Raw genomic sequence first — 21,039 nt, 5'->3', positions numbered from 1 at the left:
AACATCATGACCTAGATAAAATAACCAGTATATGAGACATGGAGTCAAAGGAGATAATTTTGGAGCTTTAAGATTTGACTGTCTTGCTGGATTTCAGACTTGCATGGGGCCTGTAACCTCTTCATTTTCGCCAGTTTCTCCCATTTGGAAAGGGTGTATTCACCCAATACCTGTACTCACATTGTATCTAGGTAGTAGTAACTAACTTACTTTTGATTTTACAGGCTCATAGGTGGAAAGGACTTGTCTTGTCTCAGATGAAACTTTGGACTTGGACTTTTGAGTTAATGTTGAAATGAATTAAGACTTTGAGGGACTGTCAGGAAGTCATGGTTGGTTTTCAAATGTGAGGACATCGTATTTGGGAGGGGCCAGGGGTGGAATGATATGGTTTGGCTGTGTCCCCACCCAAATCTCACCTTGAATTGTAATAATCTCCACATGTCAAGGGTGGGGTCAGGTGGAGATAATTGAATTACAGGGCTGGTTTCCTCCATACTGTTCTCTTGGTTGTGAATAAGTCTTATGAGATCTGATGATATTAAAATGGGAGTTTCCCTACGCAAGCTCTCTTGCCTGCTGCCATGCAATAGATGACTTTGCTCCTCATTCACCTTCCACAAAGATTGTGATACCTCCCCAACCATGTGGAACTGTGAGTCAATTAAACCTCTCTCCTTTATAAATTATCCAGTCCTGCATATATCTTTATTAGCAGCATGAGAACAGACTAATACAAAAAATCTGTATATCCTGCTGTTGTTGATCATAGTGTTCTGTAAATGTTCATTGGATCCCACTTACTCATTCTTCTATATTCTTGCTGATTTTCTGACTAGAAGTTCTATCTATTACTGAGAAAGGAATGTTAAAATCTCCAACTACTATTTTTGATTTGCTTATATTTCCTTTCAGTTGGGTAAATTTTTACTTCGTATAATTTGCAACTAATATCATACATATTTAGAATGGTTATTTCATCTTGGTGAATTGGTCATTTTAACATTATGTAAAATTCTTAATGCCTTGTAACATTTTTGGTTTGTTTTGATGTCTAGTTTGCCTGATATTAATATACACATTAGTGTTTTATTTTAAATCAGTACATTTTAGATGAGTTACTTGTAGACAGAATACCACTAGATTTTTGTTTTTATCCAACTTACTATTCCTGTCTTTTAATTGGTGTGTTTAGATTTTTTTCATTCAATATAGTTATAGGCATTCTTAGATTAGGTCTACAGTTTTATCATTTATTTTCTGTTTGTTCCTTCTGTTTTCCCTTTCCTGCCTCTTTTGGATTACTTGAATAATTTGTAGTATTTCATTTTAATTAATCTATTCTGTATGCAATTTCTGTTGTTATTCTAGGGATTACAATATACATACTTAATATAATGCAGTCTACTTTGAATCAGTATTTTAACACTTCAAATAAAATGTAGAAAACCTAACCCCACAAAGACCCCTTAGCAACCTCTGCTTTTATTGTAATAGTACTAAGAGGTGGGGACTGTAACTTGTCATTAGGTTACAAGGGTTCTACCATCATGAATTAATTAATGCAGTTATCATGGTAATGGGTTAGTTATCATGGGAGTAGCTTTGTTATAAATGCAAGTTCTCTCTCACAACCACTTTTTCCCTCCCTTCTCTTTGCCATGGGATAATCCTTACCAGATTCTGGCAGCATTGGACTTTCCATCATTCATAATCATGAGCTGAATAAGATTATTTTCTTTATGAATTGCTCAGTCTGTGGCATCTGTTATAGCAGCAGAAAATGGACAAAGACACAATCTGAACAGAGAAAATGAACTGAAAAAAGATGAAGAAAGCCTTTGGCAGCTCTGGCAATTAAAAAAAAACATTCAATATTCATGTTACAGGATGTCAGAAGAAATGAATAGAGCTGAGATTACAGAGTATTTGAATAAACAATAACTGAAAACTCCCTAAAGTGATAGAAGATACAAACCTATACATTTAAGTTCAGAAAATTGGGAACAAGATAAACCCCTCAAATTCAACCTAAGACGCATATTAATTAAACTTCTGAAAACTAAAAGCATAGAAAATAATCTTGAAACTACTCTGAGAAAAACAAAACACTACATATAGAAGAACTTCAAATGTAAAAACTGTATATTTGTTGTCTGAAACTGTGGAGACCAGAAAGCAGTGATACAATATATTTTAAATGCTAAAAAAAGTGGAAGTTGTGCATCCTGTATACAGAAAAATGATTCTTTTGAATAAAGCTTAAATAAAGACATTATTAGCTGAAGAAAAAATAAATACATTTGACACTAACAGATTTACCCATAAAGATGAGCTAAGTAAGGCTCTTAAAACAAAAGAAAACAATAATAAGAAAATCTGGAACATTAAGAAGGAAAAGAACAATAGAAAAAGAAGAAATGTGGGTAGAAAATATAGAGTATTCTTTTCCTCAGAAGCTTTATAAAACATTTTCATCATTAAAGCTAAAATTATAATATTATATGAAAACTAAGACAATAATATTTAACAGTTGGGAAAGTAAAGATACAAAAATGGAAATAATGTAGTCATAGTCCATTTGAAGTTGTAAAATGTTAATACAAGTAGACTGTGAAAGTCTACTTTTTAATATGCCACTCAATCAGTACAAGAACTATACAAAAAGGGTGAAAAAGACTGTAATTTAACAATGCCACAATCTTAAATATAAGTTTAAGTAATGTACAGAAAGATAAGTATAACAAAGAAATGAGAACAAAATAATACAGAAAGATAATTATAAAATGGTAGATCTAAGCTCTAACGTATCAATAATTACTTTAAATGGAAGTAGTCTATACATACCAGCCAAAAGAGAGATTGGCAGAGTGAATTAAAAAAATTACAATTCAACTATATGTAGATTACAAGAATCTCACTTTTAGGGACATGGGTAGGTTGAAAGTAAAGGAGTGGAACAAGATATACCTTACAAATATTAGCTAAAAATTAGAATGCCTGTATTAAATACAATAATGTAGACTTTGGAGCAAAGGAAATTACTTAAGAGAAATAAGGATATCGTGTAATAATAAAATAGTCAGTATAATGGAATCCAACAAGAAGTTAAGCAGAACTACAACAAGAAAATATCTACAAAGATGTAAATTAAACAATAAATTTCTATATAATTCATGGTCAAAGGTGAGATTTCAAAGCAATTTTGAAAAATATAGGTAACTAAATGAAATGAAAATGCAACTTATAAAAATGTATGGGGTTCTGTTAAACAGAAGTGGAAGGAAAATTTATGGCATGTAATGCTTACATTTAAACCAAAGAAAAATCTGAAGTCAAAAATATAAGTTCCTCTGTCAATAAATAAGAAAAAGAGAAAAATAAACTTAAAACAACTCTAAGGAAGGGAATAATAAAGATAAATGCAGAAGTCCATAGCAATGATAATAGAAAAATAATAGAATAAATAAGACAAAAAGCTTATTCTTAGAAGTAAGTAATCAAACCGATGAAATTCCAATAATATTGACAAAAGAAAAAGAAAAAAGACAAATTCTCAAAATTAGGTATAAAACAAGCAATGCAACTACAGACCCTTCTGTCATTAAAAGAATAATCCGGAAACACTAAAAATAACTCTACACTCATAAATTTAACTATTTAAACAGAATGGGTCAACTCCTCAAAATCTGAAAACTGCATAAAAACCTTTGATAAAATAGATATAGTAGCCTCATAACCATTATTTAATTTGATTTGTAATTTAAAATTCCCCAAAAAGAAATACCTTGGCTCAGTTAATTTCATTGAAGAATTCTACTAAATATTTAAAAGAATAATGAACACCAATTTTACAAATTGTCTTTAAGAAGATACAAGAGGTGGAAATGCCTTCCAACTCATTTTATGAAGTCAGTGATATACTTTGATTCCAAAATTAGATAAAGATGTTACAAAAATTGAAAATTACAGACCAATATTCCTCATTAATTTAGACCTAAAAAAGTAACAAAATAATAACACACTGAATACAAAAATGTATACAAATAATTACATGACTTGACTACACGGGATATATTCTTGTTATTCAAGCCTGGTTTAAATATTTTAAAAATCAGTCAATGTAGTTCACCTTATTAACAGACTAATGAAGAAAAGCATAATGATTATATCAATTGTGGTAGGAAAAGCTTTTTATGAACCTGTTTCCATTCTACCCTAATTCATTTTCATAAAAATCCCTCAGGAAACAAGGAATGGAGGAGAATTGTCTAGGCTTGAATAAAGAGCATCTAAAGGATCTGATGGCCAACATCATACCTAAGAGTAAATGACTGAATATTTTCCCCCAATACTGGCAAAAAAACAAAATGCCTCTGCTTTTATACCATTTATAAAACATAGTATTGAAAATTATAGTCACTGCAATAAGAAAAGAAAATAATAAATACAAGACATGAAGATTGGAAAGTGAAAACAAAGTAAGAGAATAAAAACTGTCCAATGGCATAGTTATCTACATAAAAAATCCTAAGGAATCTGTAACAAACTCCTGGAACCAATAAGTACATGGAGGAAGGTGACAGGACACAACATAAATGCATAAAAGCCAATCACATTTCTATATACTAACAATGAGAATATGAAAACCAAAATTTAAAACAATGATATTTAAAATTTCTCCAAAGAAAATAAAATAGTTATATATTTAATTAAACACAGTATCTGTATGCTGAAAATTAAAAATGCTGATGAAATCAGTCAAAGATGACCTAAATACTTGGGGAAATATACCATGCTCATTGAACTGGAAAATTCAGTATAGTAAAGGTATCAACTCTCTTCACATTTATATATGTTTAATGCACTTCCTATCAAATCTCCAGCAAGTGATTCTATAGAGATTGCCAAGCTCATTCTGAAATTTTTGTAGAAAGGCCTAGGCTCTAGAAAAGCTAAAACAGTCCCAAGAAGGAAGATTAAAGTGAGACATCAATCTACCTGATATTCACAATTGCCATATAGCTACGGTAATCAAGACAGATCAATGAAACAGAACAGAGCACCTGCAAATAGACCCACACATGCTCAGTTGATTCTGAAAAAGATGCAAAAACAATTTAATGGAGAATAACCTTTTCTACAAATGCTACTGGATAAATTGGATATCTATGGATACCTATCTCACAGACAAACCAACCAACCAACAAACAAACAAACAGGCTAGGTGTGGTAGCTCATGCCTATTAACCCAGTACTTTGGGAGGCCAAGAAGGGAGGACCACTTATGGGAAATGTAGCTCAGAATAGATGTCATACAATTAAGTTTAAAATTTTTAAGGTATAATGCTTTCTTAAAGAATTGAGAGAAAAAATTTTGCAATATGGTACTACTCCAAAAATTCTTAGATTTGACACCAAAGTACAATTCATTAAAAATAATTGATAAATTAAATCTCATGAAAAGTAAAATTTTGCTCTACAAATTAAATTGTTTGCTCTGCAAAAGCCATGTGAAGAAAATGTAAAGACTACAGAGTGGGAAGACTATTTGCAAATGACGTAAGAAAAGGACTATTATCTGAAATATGTAAAGAACACTTAAAACTATAGCAGGGTGTGGTGGCTCATTCCTGTAATCCTATCACTTTGGGAGGCCAAGGTGGACGGATCACGAGGTCTGGAGATTGAGACCATCCTGGCTAACACGGTGAAACCCCATCTCTACTGAACAACAACAACAAAATTAACCAGGTATGGTAGCACATGCCTGTAGTCCCAGCTACTAGGGAGGCTGAGGCAGGAGAATCACTTGAACCTGGGAGGTGGAGGTTGCAGTGAGTCGAGATCGCACCAGTGCACTCCAGCCTGGGTGACAGAGCAAGACTCCATGTCAAAAACAAAACAAAATAAAAATTATCTATTTAGATACTTTTTGAACTATTATTATCTATTTAGATATTTTATGAACAAAAAACATGGACGTTACACCAAAGAGAATACACAGATGATGAATAAGTGTTTGGAAATACATTCAATGCCACTAGCCAATAGAGAAATTCCAATTAAACACACAATGAAATATTACTACACACATATCAGAATGGCCAATGGAATGAAAAAATGGTAACACCTAATATTGGTGATATTGTAGATAAACTGGGGCATTCATAGATTGATCATTTGACTGCAAACCAGTACAGATTCAATGGAAAACCATTTGACAGTTTCTTATAAAAGTATGCAATTACCATATGACCCAGCAATTGCACTCTCGAGAATTTATTCCAGAGAAATTGAAACATATGTTCACATAAAAACCTGTGCACAAATGTTCATAGGAGCTCTATTCAATATAGACCAAAATGGGCTCTTTACAGCTTTTGTCTATACTGAATGAAGATGGAGTCCAGGTGTCCTTCAATAGATGAATCTTTGAAATATTGTAGTAGTAGGAATATAGTTATATCCCATGTACTACTCATCAATGGAAAGGAGGAAAGTGTTATTCATTCTACCATTTGGATTAATCTCTAGGATGTTATACTGAGGAAAAACATCTTAAAAGAATAATATCATATGATTTTATGTATGTGACATTTAAAAAATGTTATTTTAGAATTTTAGAAGTAGACAAATGATTAGTGGTTGCTTGGGGTGAAGGACTGGTTAGGGGATCTGAGGAAACTGTTTTGGTTACAAAAAGCAACATGAGGGATACATGTAGTGATACAACTGTTCTGTGCTGGCGGATACATAAACCTATGAAAGTCTAACACTGTATATAGCTAAATACACACAGAAGAGACAAATACAGGTAAAACTGGAAAATTTGGTGAATTGGTGGGTTTTATCAATATCTTGGTTATCATATACTACAGTTTTGAAACGTTATAGTTTGGGGTAACTGGGAATGCTGTACATAGATTCTATTATATCTTAAAACTATGTGAATCTAATGATCTCTAAAAAATTTCAATTAAAATATTGTTTCTGAGTATGTGTATGCAGGGGTGGGTTTGTGTCTATGTATGTGTGTTCACATATATTGAAGGAGGATGTCCCAATCCAAGTTCATTATCTCTCCTCAAATTGCTTGCCCTTCTGGTACAGTATCTCAGTATATTTTAGTGGTTACATCATGGCATGACTTGGAGCCAACAAATCTGGCCTTGAGTGCTGATTCTGCTATTTACTAGTTTTTACATTGATAAGGTGTCTTTAGTGTCTTCAGTTTTCAATTTCCCCATCAGAAAAATGCTGGGTGTGTTTTTTAATAGAAAAGAATCACCTTTGTAAATTATTTAGCTGAGTTCTTTGCATATATTATTTATCTGTTTATCTGCATCTGCAATTAATGATGTTGCTTTTTCAAGATACCTTTCTTCCAGAATTTATCATGTTCTGAAATTTTGTCTTTACCTTTTATTAGTCTTCTAGTACTTATCCATTGTGATTATTGTAGTTAAATGCATTAATTTTATTATATTTTGATTATTGAAATAATCTCTTAAATGTCTTCCACTTTTTGTTACCTGGTGCTGGATCACAAAAGTAATTTTTCTAAACTTGAGTTAGATAATGGCAATGTAATGTATTGAGTTACTTTATTTCCGTATGAAGCGGACATGTAGAACAGAATAAAGGACAAAGGCAGAGGAAGGAAAGTCAGACTACCTGAGTACTCTCTGACCTTGGCAACTCCCATTAACTTTCTGAGCTTCAGTTTCATAATCTGAAAAATGAGTTTAATAATAATAACTATCTCATAGGCTCACTATGATCATGAAAAGAGACAGTTCCTCTAAAGTGCTTGGAGGAGTGCCTAGAACCTAGTAATCAAAAAGAAAATGAATAACAAACGTTCACTATTGGAAAGGAAAATAAAAGTAGTGGAATACTGCAGAGAATGATAGACATTTTTCACTACTGTTTAGGAAAAGAGACTGAGGAATCAAAGTAAGTGAACCATTGTTGGATATAATAATCTTATTCCATGTTGTGCTGTTTCCTGGAAAGAAATAGTAATCCTCCAATAAGATTCTTTTGATTACACAGAATTTAGACCCAATGGTAATTTGTGCTAATATTATTTGCAACAGTGTATCACTTTGCTCATTTTGATAGATTAGACTATTAACCTGTCTGGTAACAGTGAATACATTAATTGTTCTTCAGAGTCTCTTTCTGACCCACTGTCCTTTGATTGTACATGAAAGGTTTTGACAACTTAAATATTATTTAAATTTTCTATAAAACATTATTTCTCTATTATGGTCATTTTACTCCCTCTGCCCATCCAGGGCATATTTGGCAACATTTGGAGACATTTTTGTCTGTATATCTCAGGGAATGTAATGAGCACATACATACATGACTTAATTCCTGACTCACACAGAGATTTGGCTATTGATTGCTTTACAAATATCAGGATTCATAATAATTATTTTGAATTTAAGAATATAGCATGCTACTGTGAAGCTTTATGTGTACCTAAGGATACTGCAAATTTTAATAAATGGAGGAACCCTAAATTGTATTTCTTAAAAAATAAGAATAACTTGTTTTTAACTTGCATATGTTAAAATGTAAATTTATATACAATTCTCTTTCCAACGAAAAGCTAAAGACCACAAGAGAGCAGGGATAATGATGTAAGATTTAATACGTGTTTTAATTAATAAATAAATTTAATTATCAAATATTAGTTCATTTGGGTCATGATGTATAGTGAGGATAACACTTTGGTGGTATAAATAATAATAATGATTTTCTCAAAATTAAAAATACACAAATAAGACTCAAATAGAAAGAGCCATTGCAGAATCGGGTATTTAGAATTTCACTTTGAACCAATGAGATTATCAGCTACATTTTTTTCCATGTGTTTTTATTTGTGCATTTGGTAAAAATAAATTATAAATATATGAATGCTTGAAGCCCCTGAGAATATTTTAAATCTCTAAGGAAAAGTGTATGCAGAGTTTGGGTGTGATAGACAGACCTTCAGGCAAATCTCATTGGTTCCCCTCTCCTGGTGTCTATGCCTCTGTGTAATCCTTCCCCCTTGAGTGGGGGTGAGACTTAAAACTTTTAAAATTTATTTCTAACCAATAGAAATGAACATGTGTGTGTGTGTGTGTGTGTGTGTGTGTGTATTATATACATGACAATATGTAATATATATATATACATGGCAAAAATGATAAGATGATAGAAGGTCAGTTCTGTGATTACCTTATGTAAGGGTAAGGCATGATGTATCATGGCAAAATGAAATCAAGATTCACCTTTCTGCTTGATGAAGTCAGCAATCAGTTTGGGGGAGCCTATGTGGCAAGGAACTACTGTTGGTTTTTAGGAACTGTGGGTGGTCTCTAGGACAGGAAAACTCCCTCAAGTTGATAGCCAGCAAAAATGCTGGGACTCTCAGTCATGAAGCCATAAGGAAATGAATTCTGCTAAAAGAAAGAGCTTGGAAGTGGATTCTTCCCCACTCAAGATTCCAAATGAAAAACAGTCCACCTAACACCTCCACAGTAGCCTTATGAGACCCTGAGTAAAAGTACTCAGCTAAGCCGTGTCCCTGACCACAGAAACTGCTAGATAATAAAACGTGTGTTGTTTTAAGCTGCTAAGCCTGTGGTCGTTTGTTTTGCAGCAAAAGAAAATTAATACAGTGGGCTTTGGTTTTGCAGATCTATCTATCCTCTACTTATTGTGGAATTTTAGGTATATACTGCAAGGCGTGAGCTTTTAAAATATATGTGAGGAGTTTTTCAAGTATAATGGTCTACTGCATCAGCCAGGCTTTCATCACAGTGAAATCAAGAGAAAGCCTCAACATTTAAACAAAAGTGGGTTAATATGAATCTCACTTAAAAACAAGTGAAAATGAGTGTTTGGAACTTTGACTTGTACCTAATCCATTCTTTTTTTTTTTTTTTTTTTTTTTTTTTTTTTTTTTAATGAAAAAATGTAGTTCAGAAATTTTGAAAGACATTTTGTTATGCATTGGTATAAATTGGAGAAAAAAATATTTTAGATGATTTAATAGTGAATGAGTCATCAACAGATGGTTTCAGTTAAAGCTTTTCTCAAAACACATACTTACCGGGGAGTAAAATAACTAGTGCAGATGTCTGGTTTAAACAAATTTGTCTTTTTGTTTGTTTTTTAAAATATAACTCAGGTAAATATAAATGTTTTAATTTGGAATGGAATATGTCATAAAACATTGTTTTATCTCTGTCACATGTTATAGCCACACCACAGAAAAGTAGGTGATTATATTCAAGGTATTAAATATTTGGAGCAGGTCAAAAAGTGGGAATGTGTAAAATCATGTTTACATGTTGAAGGACCCTAATATTTTCATACGAATCATGACCTAATAAAAATCTTGGCTATGACTCTGAATGTTTTGTTCAAAAGAGAGAAAAGAAAGAGATGAGGTTACACACATTTTTGGCCAACTGGTATGGTTTGGCTCTGTGTCCCCACCCAAATTTCATTTTGAATTGTAATCCCTTTGTCTCAAGGGAAGATCCTGGTGGGAGGTGATTGAATTATGGGAGTGGTTTACCCCATTCTGCTCTAATAGTGAGTGAGTCTCAGGAGATCTGATGGTTTTAAAAGTGGCAGTTTTTCTTGTGCACGCTCTCTCTCTCACCTGCCAACATGTAAGAAGTGCCTTACGCCTTGATTGTAAGTTTCCTGAGGCCTCCCCAGCCATGCGGAACTGTGAGTCAGTTAAATCTCTTTCCTTTGTAAATCACTGGTTCTCAGGAAGTTATTTACAGCAGTGTGAAATGGGCAGATATACCAACTAATCAGCAAAATATATATTTTATGTTTTCTAATTGTGTATTGCTAAATAGTTTAGAATGCCTAATGTGAGGAAGGCAATGATATTCTAATAAAACTAGTAGAAGGAGGTATCAGATATTTCTCAAGTTGATTTTATAATTCTGGTATAATATTTAGGGTTCTCCAGAGAAACAGAACCGATAGAATATACATATTCTTTTGTATTATTTCAAGGAATGTATGCATTATTTTAAAAATGCATTATTTTAAAGACTAGGCTCATATGATCATGGGGCTGACAAGCTGAAAATCTATCAGGCAGGCCAGTAATCTGGAAATGCAGGCAGAATTTCTGTGTTATAGTTTAGAGGCAGAAATCCTTGTTCTCTGGGAAACCCCAGCTTTTGCTCTTATGGTCTTCATCTGATTGGACGAGGCCCACCCACATTATCTAGGGTACTCTTCTTTACTTAAAGTGAATTGATTATGAATGTTAACTACATCTACAAAATACCTTCATAGCAACACTTAGATTATTTGATTAAATAACTGTACTATAGTATTGCTAAGATGACAGAGAAACTAATAATCACATCTGGTTTCATAGTTTGCTTTCTTTTAAACATATATGCATATATGTACACAAATTACATAATATACATGTAATATATATTTCTACATATTCATTTAACTATTAGTTAATTGATTAATATAATATCCATTAATTACTACTAATATGTATTCATCAATATTATTTTAATTGATATATTATTTTTTATATATTCATTAATTCAACTTCATTTATTAAACATTTTCTATACTGTGTTCTGAGACCCAAACAACAAATAGGGTATTATTCTTATATATTGGAGAAGTTCAAATTTCATTGAGATGAAATATAAGTCAAAATTTTATGAATATTATTATAACATTCCTAGTTTTCTATTTGAATAAAAAGGCCTAAATTGGATATAATTTATTAAAAATTATCTGGTAACTATATATGCAAGGCACTAGACTATGTGTCTAGTATAATTTAATGGTTAAAAAAAATAAACTGTCATTCCCCAAAGAGTTTAAAATATACTGGAAATCGATTCAGCTCTTATTTTGGCCACTAAGTGATATAGGACATATTACTGTAATTTGATATTCAGCTTTCTTATCTGTGCAATGAGAATTGAACTAAATAGCATTTCAGCATGTTTTTTTTTATTATTCTAAAACATTTTCATTTTCAAGACTGTTTGTATAGAAAGTTATTCTTTAGTGGGTAGAATAGATGCATGATTTGTATTAATTTGGTTTCAAGTAGAAAAATAGCAATTGATACCATGTGTTTCAGTAGTGAGCTCTAGGTATATTTTCTCTTATTTAGATTAACATCTAAATTGCTTTCATAAAACAATACAAATTAATCTCGAAGACTGATAGAGAAATTATCAATAAGTAGGAAATACAGAGTCCAATAGCAGAATATGTTCTTTAAGTTTGCATAAGCATTAGACGAACAAAACTGTTTTGAGATAGTTTGTTATTAATTATACGTAGGAAAAACTATCATGTGAGGCTTGAGGATCTGAAAAGCTCTATGTGTTGAAGATTGTTCTTTGAAAGTCATGTTATGTTTATCTCCAAATGAAATCTTGTTTTCAAAATTTGGCCATCTGAAAATAAAGAGGACCCTTCATTGTAAAATAGATATTATAAGGATGTAAGGTGTTTAAAATATTTGAATGAGGTGATGTACTCTAATTCTTTGTATTAATTTTCATTTTAAAAATTACACAGGTCAATAAAATGATCATGATGCAATTGGTAGCATGCGTAGCTGATGATTCATGAATTTGAAGAAAAATGATACACTATTTTGTATATCCTTTCTTGGTGAAGAAACACCAAACCTTCCATTCTCACACTGAACTGCTTTTAAGTTTCAAGGCACATTGAAGTTTCATTTTTCGTATTTGCTTTCTATTTTCATAGTGATGGGAATGGAATGTGATCACCATCACTCAGCCATTATCCTGCCCTTTGTGGCCATCGCCTTTGACTCAGGCCTGAATTCACCACAACTTATTTTTACAATGATCCTGACATGCAGCCAGTCCACTTGGCAGAATTTTCACTCTTGCTTAGCTGATTTCAAAATGAAGATTCTTATTGTTTCTCTTCAAAGCATTTCTAGTTTCAGCAAGAAAGCTTTTAAAATAAAACTGCTGTCATGCAAATGACTGAAGACAAAATGCATTTTTTTCCAATTCCCTGATTCTGTCTCAACTATTAAGTTCCGAGGAGCTCTCCACTTTTCAGTCTTATTTATAAAGATATTATCAAATCTAGCAATATTTTCTCAAGAAATTGCTGGGCAGTGAATACTTTTTTTTTTTATAATGGTGAATGGATTCACTGTTTTCATATACTGTGTTGTAGAAAATATATCCAATGTACATGTAGCAAATGTTTGTCTTGTTCGGTATTAAATTACTGAATTGTTTATGACTATCAGTGAGGCAAAGGGAACATTGCAAGGTTTGGGACTGGGGTTATTTTCTTTCTGACTTTTGATGTTCTCCTTTTAAGGTTTCATTTTGCTGCTTACTCTATGTATTATTTCATTTCAGTTTTTTTCTTCCTTGGTGGACTTTTTACAGACTACAAGGAGCTGATGGGCTTCAAATTTTCAAGGTATAATTTACTAGTTTTCTCCCAATCACAATGTTCTGTGACTATTTATTTATTTATTTTCACAGAACTAGTTTTATAACCAGGGTGGTTGCAAAAATAAATGGCAGCTAAAGTATGTAAATTATTCATCTTGCATGTAATTTTGGTTTACAGCTTATCCTAGTGGTTCCCAAACTAGTGGTGCACCAGAACCACCTGGAGAGCTGTTTGAAACCAACCAGACAGCTGAGTCCCACCCCAGAATTCAGTACTTCTGAGGGGTGGGGTCTGAAATTTTGAATTTTGAATGACTACCCTGCCAGTGCCACTGCTGCTTGGCAAAAGACCAGAGTTTGGAAATTACCTCTGCAGAACATGAAAGAATACTAGACGCTTGTCATGTTGTTCAAATAAAATAGCACACTGTCATCTGCCGAAGATGGCACAAATGCCATTGTTTTTAAGAAATAGCTGTGACTTTCTCTTCTTAAAACAGTATACCTTCCTTAAGCTTAGCTCTTGCATTCTGTGAATAAAACTTGAATTGAAGGAATGGCCATATTTCTGACAAGTCATGAGGCTTACCAAGGTCAATTTCATTTGCTGTATCACTTAAAATACAATTCTACTTACAATCGCCTCGCATGGATGATTGCACTTTTTTTAATGTACATAATACATTTGACACTGAGAAATAAGAAGCTATGAAAATAAAGTTGATAGCCAGTAAAGAAGTTTTTCCTTAAACGGTTGCAATCTGCCAAGAGCTGATAAGGAAAGAATCCTGTGGGGACAATGACAAAAAACTTAAAGCCATCAAATCCATGTCAGTACTAGACAAGAAAACAAATAGAATTCCAGACAATTCAGAACAAATACTACAAATCAGAGACCATACTCTAACCTCCTTTCAATCTTACACTTTTGGAAGACAACTTAGAAGTACAAAGGACAGTGAGCAACTCCACGCTAATAGTTAACATTGTGCCTTTACTTTTGACTTTCTTCTGTTGAGCTGGAATTAAATTTGTCTTCAGTAAAAACTTTTCTCAGTTTCTCTGTGGTGCATATCATATTGTCTCTAATGTAAAATGCTCAAGAAAAAAAACTGAGGCTGAGCAAGGGTAAGTTAATTATTTAAAATTGTGTGTTAATTATGATGAATTAGAGTAATGAAGTTATGCTTAGCAGATTTCTGTTGTACCTTTACATTCTCTGTTCTAAATGGTTTTGAAGCTATAAAGTATCATTGGAGAAGAATATTACCATATGAAGTTAAAATTGTTAATCATAGCTTCGTAGATCCATACCCATGAATTAGATAGTTAATTATTCCTCATTTTTCACATGGTATTTTAAAAAAGGTATGTCTCAGATTTGTAATTTTAAAAAAAATTTTGACGTTAAAATGAGTTATGTGTCAAATTTTGATGCTACTTCTTACACAGAGTACTTAAAATGAATGGGAGCGGAAAACAGATTAACTGAAGTTGTTGTGACTTATGAAATCTTACAGTTTACAACATTTTAAAGTTGTTCAACTAAGGTAGATGAGTATAAAACTAATAATACCACTATCGCTCTATCATTGAAAGGTTGTCATATGCAAGGTAGTACTTCCAAGGACTGTAAACCACACAACTTCTTTAAAATGTTTTACAGATGATATCCTTGGGAGTTTGTGGAATTTTCGGTTTAGGAAAATCAGATAACCTGAAAATCTCATTCATATGCTAAATACTGAAGCTAGAATTTGAACTCATCCTATTCTTTTAATTATACTGCCTTATTACAAGTTTATATTAATGAATTCAAGGTTATTTATATGTGTGAACAACCTCCTCCTCTATGATTAAAAAATATATTAATAGAAATGATTTCCCAAAGTGGAATTTTATAAAAGACTGCATAGAAAGTAAATGCTGTTGAAACCAGGTAGGGGTGGGTATAGCCATAGATCTTTATAATACAATTATATTGGTATATTATAGAAACATCCTGCTTAGTTGAAATGCAAAAGCGATCAAGAAAATAGTGCATCGTTTTGTGGATTTATAAAAGACTAGGAAATACAGGGTGAGATAACTCAGTGAATGGGGAGTATAGTGAATGGCTGTGAAATAAGAGGAAATAAAGATTCCCTAGCATAGAGCAAAAGATATTGACTTTTATGATGTTTTTCTTTTTCTCATGTCTTTTTTTCTTCTTGTTCCAAATTGTGAAATAATATGTGCATTTGTTTTCTGCTAAATCGTTGCTTTACTGAATTCACTACTTATCAATGATAAAAGGAGTTATTTCAAAGACTTGGCCGAGGCAGCTGAAGGTATGAGAATAAACCAACTTCTTGCAAAAAAACAAAAACAGAACAAAGCAAAACAAGACAAAACAAAAAACCTGGACTGGTGATTACTGGTAAGGTTTGGCTCTGTATCCCCATCCAAATCTCATGTTGAATTGTGATCCCCATTGATGTGGAGGGACCTGGTAGTAGATGATTGGATCATGGGGGCAGATTTCTCCCTTGCTGTACTCATGATAGTGAGTTCCCTTGAGATCTGGTTGTTTAAAAGTGTGTAGCACCTCCCCTTGGAGCTTTTCCCCTTCTCTGGCCACTTAAGATGCGCCTGCTACCCCTTTGCCTTCCACCATGATTGTAAGTTTCCTGAGTCTTCCCCAGTCATGCTTCCTGTACAGCTATGGAACTGAGTGGATTAAACCTCTTTTCTTTATAAATTACCCAGTTTTACTTATTTCTTTATAGCAGTGCGTGAATGGACTAAGGCAGTTAGTGAGGGAAAGCTTCTCTCTTGGCATTGCTATGGTGTTTTTTGGCTCAGTTTTACTCATTGTCTTGTAGAAGCTCTGAACTAAATCATCAGCCTCTAGCAAGTATAGTTTGAATTAAAGATAGAAAGTATAAAACATGTCTATTTTTCTTTTAATTAATTTCAGTTGCCTGTGAAAAGAAAAAAGAAAAGAAACATGTAGATAAAGATAATTTATTCAGAAAAGTAGTCAAGAAAATAGGATGGCTTCAATGCAGAATATTTGAGTCATTTTAGAAACAGCATCAAACTGGCAGAAGTTTGAATAAAATGACAGTGATGTTAATAAAGTAGCAAATGTACTATATTTCAGTAATAGAAGTGGCAAATTATTTTAAATAAGTTAATTAGAAAGGTACATTTTTATAAAAATGATAGGACCAGAGAGATATTAATTTAAAATTATGTGAAAAAAGAGACATTGAATAGCACTATAACTTTATCATTTTGATGTCACATAGTATTGATTCATCAGTAAGGAAGAATTTTGTTTATGATATTGTATAAAATACTTGAGTTTAAGAAAGATCTCCTTACATTATTTTGTAATCACCCAACTAGGGTATTTTTATCAAGATTATAAGCATCCTAATCATCAGATAATCCCTTAAAAGATCTTTAGGTAGCCAAATGAAAATATTCAGGTACAAATTGTTTTCTTTCAAGCAAACAATATTATTAATTAACATCCTAGTTAATTGAATCCGCAGAACTGATTACAACATTACTTCCTTCCATGAGTGTACATTTAACGCCAGTAATTTTCCTTCAAAAAAGTAATGTTAGATTAACAAACATTGACATTAGTCTAAAGGGGGCTTTTATACATCTAACAAATAATTGTCAGTAGCAATTAAGCTGTTTCACAGTTGAAGTTTATGAAGGAAGCAGTGAAAAATGAACAGACTATTTTGTAATACAAAATTTACCTACTGCATTCATGAATCATTGAACAAATACATCTTTGTAAGAAATATAGAGCAGGCAAGAATGAATTAAAATATAGGTGCCAAATATGAAGTAAGATCTAGGTGTTCATTCATTAATTCTGACAATGTATTTGTAGAATACTAATATGACCTTTTTTGTAGAATTTACATTAATTCAGTTTTCTTGGAGAAAATATTTAGAAGTTTAGGTGCAGTTGACTGAAGACATAGAAATAAGTGAGAGCACAGTTGAGATTAGAGAAAATGAACATGGTACTCTTCAAAACAAAATGATGTAATCTAGAAGCATTCAGCAGCCTGTTGGTAGCAAGAAAGAATGCATGCAATTTACTGCATTAGTCTGAGGTGTAGCAGGGTGGTAGATGTACATTGAAGTGTTGTGTGAGCTTCAGTTGCACAAAAACTTAACATAGAACTGCAAGAGAAAAAGTCTATTGACTACATGAAATTTTAACATCAAAAGGGTAGGTGGAAAAATTAAAACCAGCAAACAAAACTTGAATCAGAAAGATAGGAAGAAAATTAGATCAGAAGAACATTAACACAAACAAAATTGCAAAAGAGACGTTAAAAGGAAGACTGTCATTTTCATTTTCAATGCTCCAGAAAGCTTAAGGAAGACTGGGTACAAATGGTAAGGATGTCAGGAAAAATCTCTCAGATGTTGTTATTTCTGTGTTTGAACCAAAGCAAGGACGAGATCACCAGTGTACTCGATTCATAAATAGAAATTGGTGCTGCTTTATCAACACTGCTGGTGAGAAAATCTCATGTTTTTATTGTGGTGAAAGTCACACAGCATAAAATCAGTCATTGTAAAGTGTACAGTTAAGTGGCATTTTGTACATTCATAATGTTGTACAACCCAAAGCCTCACTTTTAATAAGCGTAGTTTGTCTTGAGACATAAAATGAAAAAGCCTGAAGAAATCATATAGGGAAAGTATTGACTTGTAGCATAGACCCAAAAGAAATGAAAGAGAATATTTGGAGTACATATGAGAATGATTCCACTCTTTGCTGACTAATGGATTAAATTATGATCTAGGATATCTAACAAGAAACAAGAACGTCTCCATCTGGTAGCAAAGAATCGACTTTGAAGGAAATCCCACAGTGCTACTTGAGCTAATCAAGGATTGTGGAAAAGCTGCAGTTTCCTTGATAGCTTTATGTCCCCTTACAGTTGTGCATACTTTATTTTCCAACAAGTACCATCTTATTTGGTGTTATTAAAACTTTACAGCATGCTAGGTCTTTTATTTCTTCTACTTTTTTTTTTTTTTAACAGAGCAATTATGTCTTGCAGAACAGGCTACTTTAAGTCATCATTTAAATATAAAATATTTTAAAAATAGAGTTATAAAATGATTTTCCTATACCTGCAATTAGTGAAAGTATTTCTGGGAATTGTAAGCTCAGGAAAGAATTTTAGTATTAGGAGGATATTGAATGAAATGGAAGAACTGTCACGTACAAATGATGAGTTTAGATAGATTTGGTTTTGTGTTGTCATGATAAATATCGGCTTTCATCCTAGGTTCCTGGCTCACAACTTCCATAGCCCTTGTTACAGTCTTTTGTTATAATGTTGGACGTGTTAGGCCTTAGGGGCAGGACTCTGACCCTCTCTTTCCCTCTTTTCTCCTACCTTTCTCTCACCTGCCCCAGGCAGGACTCTACTCTTCCCTGGCCTTTCTGATCATGGGTCTTAAGAATTTTCCCAGAGAGAGTCCTGCCCTATATTCTAGCAGGGAAGGAATACTGCTGTCCTGAAGCTTCCATAAAATCCCAAGAGGATTGGGTTAAGTTGGCCTCCAGATAGGTGAACACATGGAGATTCCTGGAGGGTGGCATACCCGGGGAAGGCATGGAAGCTCCACACCATTTTCAACATGCCTGCCCTATGCAACTCTCCATCGATACCCTTTGCAAAATCAGCAAATGTAAGTAATTGTTTCCCTCAGTTCTGTGAGCTGCTCTAGCAAATTAATTGAACCAAAACAGGGAGTCATGGGAACCCCAATGCCTGATGCCAGTTGGTCAGAATTTCAGAGGCCTAGATTTGTGACTGGTGAGCGAGGGGCAGTTTTGGGGACTGAGCCACACCCTGTGGGATATGATGCTATCTCCAGATAGACAGTGTTGGAACTGAATAGGAGGACACTCTTCTGGTGTCCACTGCTTGGTGTGTGGGGAAACTCCCCTCTACACTTTGTCACGGAAGTCTTCTGTGTTGATTGTTGTGGCATGAGAGCAGGGGAAGCCCATGGTTTGAGAAAGTTTTCCCCACACAGGTTGTCTTAGGGGAGAAAACAAAAGCTAGCTGATAAATGTAGGAACAGAAAAGAAGATGGTGGTGACAGTAGCCTAGCGTGCCAGGGAGCTGTTGCTTTTCCCTAATCGCTTTCATCCAGGCTCTGTCAGTGGTCGGCATCCGTGGAAATCAATGAGAACTTGCACATCAGTAAAAAACATGGAGAAAACCCAGGGAAATAGTAAGTGGAAAAGAAAAGAGAATAGCTTGACTACCTCTCAGTGAAAGCAGAGGAACTCTGAGCTCATACAACAAAAGCAGAAGGCAGCTAATGAGAAGTCTATGCAAACAAAAGAAAAATGATGACTGGCTATTTGGAAAACCTGGGTGCTACTGCCAACTGGGTGTGTCATAAGCTCTAAGGTCAAGATTCTGTAGACTGAACAGTCATTACGTATGTTATGACGTATGCTTTAAAAACTCTTTTAAATTTTACCTTTCAGCTTGACTTAGTGTGATGTTTCAGAAGCATTTTTCAAAGAGTAAAACACTAACCATGCAAAAAAAATGTTGAAATATGAAGATTGAGAATAAGAGTGGAGGCACAGATGTGGGGAGTCCAGCTGCTGGTTGTTTTTAATAGGAGAACTTGGTTAAGCATTTACACTGCTTTCTTTTATTTAAAACCATGATGACCTGATTCAGATAGTTTCCCTTCTGCTATGAACATGAGATCATAGATGAAACAAAACCTTCAAAGTAAGCTCTAACTAAACACCAAATAATAAAGGAAAGATTCAAAAAGTACAAAATATAATAAAAGTCAACATGGTGAGAGCCGATGGCACTGCAGCCCACAGTAAATTTTACCCTGTATTTTGGCATGAAAGGCTGGGTGTAGGCTTGTCATTCACCCAGGAAAACCAGAGAGACAGCCTCAGGCTGTTGCAGGTGGGTAAACTGGATTTTCTAATCCTGCATTAAAATATGCATGAAAATCTTTTCATAGATATTCTCCATTTATGAAAAGTGACCTAGAGAAACTCTACATACACACAAAGAGATTTGGCCTTGAAATTTTTGTTCTGTTTAGGGTCTTAGGTATAAAGGAGGGAAGAAGGGAAGGCAAGTATATAAAAAAAAATGCCTTGGGGCCCAAACATGTCTACATTTAATTTTTTTTTTTTTCTGTCTAAAATCATTCCAGAACTGTTGTAATCCATATATCCTTATCAGTAATAAGGAAACTGAAATAATAAAAGCAGAGAAAAAGAAAAAAGTTAATGCTGAAAATGAACTCACACAACTAGATTACATGATATGATTAGAATGTTAGTAGATGGAAATAAACAGAATTAGGCATTAAAGTATTATAAATATGAAAACAGAGAAAAACTTCTAACTAAATATGCTGAAGTTTATTGATGGGATAACAAAATAGAATTATATATATTTTATAATATACATATTGTTATATATTATTTATATTTACTATGAGGAATTGGCTCATGTAATTATAGAAACTGAGA

At 33.2% G+C, this 21,039-nt stretch overlaps 1 pseudogene; it reads left to right on the top strand.

The window, feature by feature from the left end:
- The window catches only part of LOC105513716, a 92,717-nt pseudogene extending 72,844 nt beyond the window's left edge, over window positions 1-19,873 (top strand).
- Window positions 19,874-21,039: the final 1,166 nt, after the last annotated feature.

Source organism: Colobus angolensis, unplaced genomic scaffold (genome assembly GCF_000951035.1).
Source record: "Colobus angolensis palliatus isolate OR3802 unplaced genomic scaffold, Cang.pa_1.0 Scaffold235, whole genome shotgun sequence".
Taxonomy (NCBI): Eukaryota; Metazoa; Chordata; class Mammalia; order Primates; family Cercopithecidae; genus Colobus; species Colobus angolensis.
Note: the sequence above shows the minus strand (reverse complement) of the source record. Positions and strands in the feature narration are given on the sequence as shown.